A 7500-nucleotide genomic window follows, 5' to 3' on the forward strand; every position below is an offset into this window, starting at 1 on the left:
ACTTTCAATCTGAGGGTCCCGGGTTCGAATCTCGGTAACGGCGCCTGGTGGATAAAGGGTGGAGATTTTTCCGATCTCCCAGGTCAACATATGTGCAGACCTGCTTGTGCCTGAACCCCCTTCGTGTGTGTATACGCAAGCAAAAGATCAGATATGCACATTAAAGATCCTGCAATCCATGCCAGCGTTCGGTGGGTTATTGAAACAAGAACATACCCGGCATGCACACCCCCGAAAACGGAGTATGGCTGCCGACGTGACGGGGTAAAAACGGTCATACACGTAAAAGCCCACTCGTGTACATTCGAGTGAACGTGTGAGTTGCAGCCCACGAGCGAAGAAGAAGAGTCATTTGTACGAACCGGGATTTTTACCCCTTCTCCCCCCCCCCCCCCCCCCCCCCCCCCCCCGTCTCCGCCCTCCTTCCACTACTAGACTTAGGTCTAGGTGCTAGTCGTTCGGAAAAGACGGAAAACTGAGGTGACGTGTTCAGCGTGCACTCAGCGCACGTGAAAGAACCCACGGCAACGAAAGGTTTGTCTCTGGCAAGATTAAAAAAAAGAACACACAAAAAATCCCCAAAGCAACAACGACAACAACAAAACAAGAAAACAACAACAACAACAAAACCCAAACCCCCACCACAATCCACTTTGATAGTGGGGTTGAGTTCAAGGGACCGAACTGACTGGATTTAAATAATTCAGTTGATTCTTATTGTATTCGCTTTTCGTTTCGCTTTCATTTTATTTATATTTCTAATTTGTTTCGTTTCTGAAGCTTTTTTTATATTCAATTTGCATTTAATTCTATTTTTGACGAAGTAAATATTTCATTGTCTTCTTTAATTCAATGACGAAACGACGAGACGATGAATCAGGCTGATATTACCTTGCCAGCATTGGTAACGATCCGCAGCCAACGAAAGGAGAGAGAAAAAATATCTCTACAGAAGTTCCAGGCAAGGCAAGGCAAACAATTATTTCTTGTGCCCCCTGGGGGCATCGAAACGGTACATACATACATATTTTAGATACACTATACACATTAAGAATGATGCCAAAAGAACAAGAAAAAAACAAAAGACCATAAGGCACAGACAATATAAATTAATGAATAATTCATCCTCATCCATTAACCACAGACGTAGCTTTACCGAAAGGAACTACAAATAGAAGAGACAAATGCTTTTAGTTTTAACAATATTCTTTTTTTTTCTTCGGAAAACAATAAGTGGAATTTAAGAGAGTTTGGGCGGTTTCTGTGATAGCTAGGTTGATACTTTTGTCTGTCACTTTCAAAGAAAGAACACACAAATAGTGGAACTCATCAGCAATGTCGGTAGTGGAACATTTATCACAGATTCATTCGTTTCTTGGTAAATTGTTGAATCATTGACTATTAACAGGCAAAGCATTAGGTTGTCCTAAACTTAACTAACAAATCATTTCTGTGTGGATAAAAATGAAAAAAAAAACCCAACCAAAAAACTATGGCGTTGTGGCCTTGTGGTAACCTGTGCCCTTTGGAAGCGAGAGAATCTAGGGGTGCGGGATCGAACTCCATACTCGCCAGTATTCCTTTCCCCTCCCCACAGAGAAGACCAAAAGTGGTGGTCGGGGCGTTAGTCATTGCGGATTCTTCTTCCTCCTCTTCTTCGTTCATGGGCTGCATCTCTCACGTCCACTCGTATGTACACGAGTAGTCTTTTACGTGCATGACCATCTTACTCCGCCATGTAGGCAGCCATATTCCGTTTTCCGAGGTGGGTGGGTGCATTGCTGCGTATGTTCTTGTTTCCATAACCCACTGAACGCTGACATGGATTACAGGGTCTTTAACGTGCGTATTTGATCTTGTGCTTGCGTATACACACGAAGGGGGTTCAGGCACAAGCAGGTCTGCACATATGTTGACCTGGGAGGTCGGAAAAATATCCACCCTTTACCCACCAGGCACCGATTCCGAGGTTCGAACCCGTGATCCTCAGACTGGATTGAAAGTCTAACTCTTTAACCATTCGGCTACTGCGCCCGTCAGTCATTCGGATGAGACGATAATCCGTGGTGGTGGCAAACACCCAGTACACGTCCCTATGAATACATAAAACCAACAAGATGGCAGCGACTGTGGTGCCGTCACTTCTATCGCTGCCCACTCCCACTACCCTCACTCCCCTCCTCCCAAGCTTTCTTCCTCTGCCTCCCCCACCCTCTACACTACCCCCTACAACCCCCCCCCCACCCCCACCCCCCAAAAAAAAACCTGGCACGTGACTCCCGCAGTGCTGCCGACAAGCGGCACAATGGTGTCAGCCGTAGTGGGAGACCACTCACAGCGCTTGGCTTCTCTCGCTTGTCTCCTCTTTTGACCGGGGGGCCCCCTCTCTCTTCTCCCCGATACCAGACCCCCTGCCGGTAAAGTTAAACCTCGGCCGTTACCTCCCCTTGCATTTAAAAAAAAATTATTCTTTTTTTTATTTATTTTTATTATCTGCCACCTTTCGTGTTGTTGAAGACGATAGCCTTCGCACGTTGGCGTAATCTAAGACTTGGGTTGAATTTTGTGTTTGTTTTGTGGTTTGTTTTATTTTATTCTTGTTTGTTTTGTTTTGTTTTGTTTTAATCCTGTCGTTTTTCCTGCCTGTAGTTTCTTCATGTTTGTTTATTGTATTTTGTTTTATTTTATTTTATTGATATATTGCTTCATTTAGTGTCAGTTTAGCTCAGTATACTTCATTTTCTTTGCTCGTAATATAATTCATTCATTTCATCCAAATTCTTTGTTGGTGCTCGCTTATAGACACATCCATATGCTACCGTACCCTTTACGTTCTAGGGAGTAACTTGTAAAACATAGCTTTGGTTTGGACTTTTCCTCATTTTTTGGACAACAAATTTGTAACATTCTATTCCATCGGGAGACATGAAATCAAATACAAACCGGACATTCAACGTTTATTCAGTCAGCGGAGAAGATACGCACAGTTCGAAACCTGAAGTCAGCCTACCCCCCCTCCTCCCCCCTAATATCTTTCTTCTTCTTCTTCTTCTTCTTCTTCTTCTCCTCCTCCTCCTCCTATTCCTTCTTCTTCTCTTCCTCCTCCTCCTTCTCCTCCTCCTCCTCCTCCTCCTTCTTCTTCTCCTCTTTCTCCTTCGTCTGCTGCTCCCCCTCCTCTTTCTTCTTCTCCTCCTCCTCTTCCTCCTCCTTCTTCTTCTCCCCCTCCTCCTTCTACTCCTCCTCCTCCTTCTTCTCCTGCTTCTTCTTCTGCTCCTCCTCCTCTTTCTTCTTCTTCTCCTCCTCTTCTGCTGCTTCTTCTGCTGCTCCCCCTCTCCTCTTTCTTCTTCTCCTCCTCCTCCTTCTTCTCTTCCTCCTCCTCCTTCTTCTTCTCCTCCTTCTCCTTCGTCTGCTGCTCCCCCTCCTCTTTCTTCTTCTCCTCCTCCTCTTCCTCCTCCTTCTACTCCTCCTCCTCAGTTCTTCATCACCTCCCTTAACTGTGTGAGTGGGGAGTTACGGGGTTCGCCCACCAGATTTCTCCAGGTCAGTGGTTGTGTGTCAGAACCAGGGTTAAAAAAAAAAACAACACCCCAAAACAACAAACATATCACGATTTGAGGGGTTGTTGGTGACACATGGGAACTGATTAAGTTCATGGCCCAATTTGAAATGTCATTATGGTGTGTGAACTCCACGGTTCACAACATGGAACACTATATATCATATGTAGAATTGATAGATGGCTCCAGAGTTAGTCTGTTCTCTGTCTCTCTGTCTCTGTCTCTCTCTCTCTCTTTACCATATCTCTCTCTTTCAGACGCATTACATTGCAGGTAATGTCCACTTTTCAGTGTATTGTATTTCTTTTGATTTACACTAAAGCGTGTTTCAAGCTAATGAATATTTTTATGTACCTTTCGCCATTGGGTTTGTTGATCGTATGGACTGCGCGGAAAAAAAGATTTTAAAAATGTTGATGCTTTTTTATTTTTAAGATTTTGTACAGGCTTCACAAATGAATGCAACCTTCACAGCACCAACACCTCATGAGCCCAGCACTGAACAACTCGTCCTTAACCCTTTCAGCACTAACGTTGTTGCATTTCAACACCAGCCAGGGGAAACACCTACGTTGCTGAAGTGCGATCACATCACGGGTCAGTTATTCACAAACCTACTGCTCTTAATTTCCAGTGGTAGGACAGGCCATATTTCGTTCACACCATAGGGAAGTTCCTAGCTATTATCAGAAGCAATATTTTCTATGCTTCTGGAACCAGGAAGCGTTTCACTCTAAACTCACTGGCGATGAACGGGTTAAAGAGCACAATCTAACACTCCATTCTGCCAGTTTAGACCTGGATAGTGGTGTGGCTGACTGACGAGGCATATAATGTCTCCTCTTCCGCAAAGTAACGACGTTTGTTCCACCGCCAAACTGTCTTCTGGATGTTGTCACTCTGGGCTTCGTCTGGGAAATCACACTCTGGGAAGTGGTTCAAAGTTGGTCCTAGTACGGCGTTGAGAGGCCCCAGCTTCTATCATTTCTATCATACCGACCCATACTCTGTTTATTTATTTCCCGTTGAACTTCTGTAATGGTATTATTAACAATGAAGTGAATCTTCAAGAAGGATATGATAAACAAACAAACAAACAAACACCCCACCCGGACCCCGCCAAAACAAACAAACAAAAAACAACAACAAAAACACACAACAAACAAACAAAAATCACGTCCTTCCTCAGCATTTGCAGATTCGTGGTGGGAGAGCTGGGAACAACCCCAAATTAATGCCGATTTCTATGCAGCTGGAAAAAAAATCGAATTCCGGCGCGAGCTGTCCTGGAAGTTAACGTATACGTGCATTTTGCTTCTCGAGGTGAACTCTGTTGGCCCAGTTTAGTTGTGTCAAAGAGTGAACGGTGTTGGCAATTCAAGTGTTTGAACACACCCTGCTGCCTTGAAATAACGAACCGACTTTGTTTGCAGAATGGCACACACACACACACACACACACACACACACACACACACACACACACAAAGGGAGAGAGAGAGAGAGACGCCTATAAACACAAACACGCACGCACTCATGCACATAGTTAGAGACAGACAGACAGTCAGTCAGTCAGTCAGTCAGTCAATCGGTCGGACAGACAGACAGACGGACAGGCTGAAAGAAAGAGGCTGCAGAGAAATAGAAGGCAAACCTTACCCGTTATTTCACACATATTCCGGCACCCCTTTTCCAGTAAACGCGTGACTCACCATTGCAGGCCGATCAATTATAAACAACTTAAAAGATATCAGCTCCCCTTTTACAGCTGGCGAAGTTACCGGGCCCAGTTTATGTCCGGGTAACAGGAGAGGGGCTACACCGCCTCTTTGGAACAGAGAGTGTTTTGGCTGTAAAACGGCAAGAAACAGCATGGGCGGCTGTTTGATGCTGGTTGAATAATAAATCAGTGTGGACATCGATATGACGGGAAAGTGAAAAAGCAAGGTGGTCGCACGCGCGGGTGAGGGTAGGAATGGAAAGGTGGGGTAGGAGGGGGGCGCGGAGGCAGGATCGTCAAACGCAGGTTCATGGACAGCATCCATCCATGCATCCATGCATACATACATACTTACAAATTGGCTCGCGCGTATGCAAGTACACAGACACGCAATCACAGACTTTGCTCTCACGCACACGCATACTCCATACTCGATCACTTTTTTTTTTTTACGCCGTGGAAAATTCTAAATTATGGACTATTGACCAGTCCTGAATAAATGTTGTGTTTGTTTGCACGTTTCTTCTGCCAAAGCTGCTGTTTGTGTACTCATCAAGTGAAAGGTGTGTGAATTGAAAGGGAACTTCATTATTTTTTTTAAGCTTCTGGGTTTATATCTTTGCATCTATTTGATGTGTGCAAGAGCCGAATGGTTAAGGAACTCGACCTTCAATCTCTCTGTCCTGGGTTCGAAACCCGGTCACGGCGCTTTGTGGGTTAAGGGTGGACTTTCCCCCCCCTGATATCTCAGCAGATGCGTTCATTTGTTAGTCTGATCCCTGTCGAGTGTTTGCGCATGTAGAAGTAGAAGATAAATGCGCACGTTAAAGATACCGTTATCCGTGTCAGCGTTCGGTGATTCGGTGTGTGTGTGTGTGTGTGTGTGTGTGTGTGTGTGTGTGTGTGTGTGTGTGTGTGAGAGAGAATGAGAGAGAGAGAGAGAGAGAGAGAGAGCATTGTTTATATTTAATTGCGAATGCAGTCTGACTTTACAGGATGATCCTAGATTTGTTTCTTTTCTTCCATCTTTCCCCCAGGTTCATTTATTTCTTCCAGTCGTCTTTCCCCGATCCCTTCCCCTCTTTCTTCTTTCACCAGTCAAGGCGATCTGTTTTTGTAGGCTAAAGTTGTGTCTTGTTTTACACAATCAATCTGAATGCATGTTGAATCTGGTGGGAGCAACGGGATATTGGAACGTGCGAGTGTGTATATATATATATATCTTTGTATATATGTGTGTGGGGTTGGGGGTGGGGGATATGGGCGTATGTGTGTGTGCTTGTACAAGTAAGTGTTCATCTGTGTGTGTGTGTGTGTGTGTGTGTGTGTGTGTGTGTGCCGTGGAAGCTGCGATACGTTGCCTAGAAATGAGTGTGTGGAGGAGGGGGTAGAGGAGGTGCAGGGTAATGTGTGTGTGTGTGTGTGTGTGTGTGTGTGTGTGTGTGTGTGTTGGGGCTCATGTACGTTTATGTGTATTTGACTGTGCTTTCATATCTGTGAAACTGCATGTTTGGTGCATATCTGTTATGCATGTGTGGGTGTATGTGTGTATGTGTCTTCATGTTTTACATTTATTTGCTTATTTATCATCGTTGTCTTATTTATTCATTAATTTATCTTTATTATTATTATTATTATTACTACTACTACTACCTTTTTCATATTATAATTTTTAAAAAATCTATTAATGTATTTATTTACTTATTTATGTACGCTTATCCATTATTTATTCACCTTTTTTTTCTCAAGGCCTGACTAAGCGCGTTGGGCTACGCCGCTGGTCAGGCATCTGCTTGGCAGATGTGGTGTAGCGTATATGGATTTATCCGAACGCAGTAACGCCTCCCTGAGCTACTGAAACTGTTGAATCTACGCCTCTTGGTCTTGTTTGTTTTTGTATTTTGTTTTGTATTCATTACAATTAGTTCAGATCATGTTTTATCACTGGAGGCAACCCACGCGGCCGATAGAGAGAGAGAGAGAGAGAGAGAGAGAGAGAGAGAGAGAGAGAGAGAGACCTACGGATCCTACGGAGGAGTGATTCAATACTCTGAATGGTTCAACCACTTATGATTTATCGGATCACTTAAATGGGATCAGGCAAAGTGACCCTGTAGACCATGGCAGCAACATAGAGAGGATGCAATGCACCACTGACAACTATATTGAAATAGTATGGGTTTGATTTGTGCACACACGTACAACTAACACACACACACACACA

This window comes from Babylonia areolata, chromosome 15 (assembly GCF_041734735.1).
Source record: "Babylonia areolata isolate BAREFJ2019XMU chromosome 15, ASM4173473v1, whole genome shotgun sequence".
In the NCBI taxonomy this organism is placed as follows: Eukaryota; Metazoa; Mollusca; class Gastropoda; order Neogastropoda; family Buccinidae; genus Babylonia; species Babylonia areolata.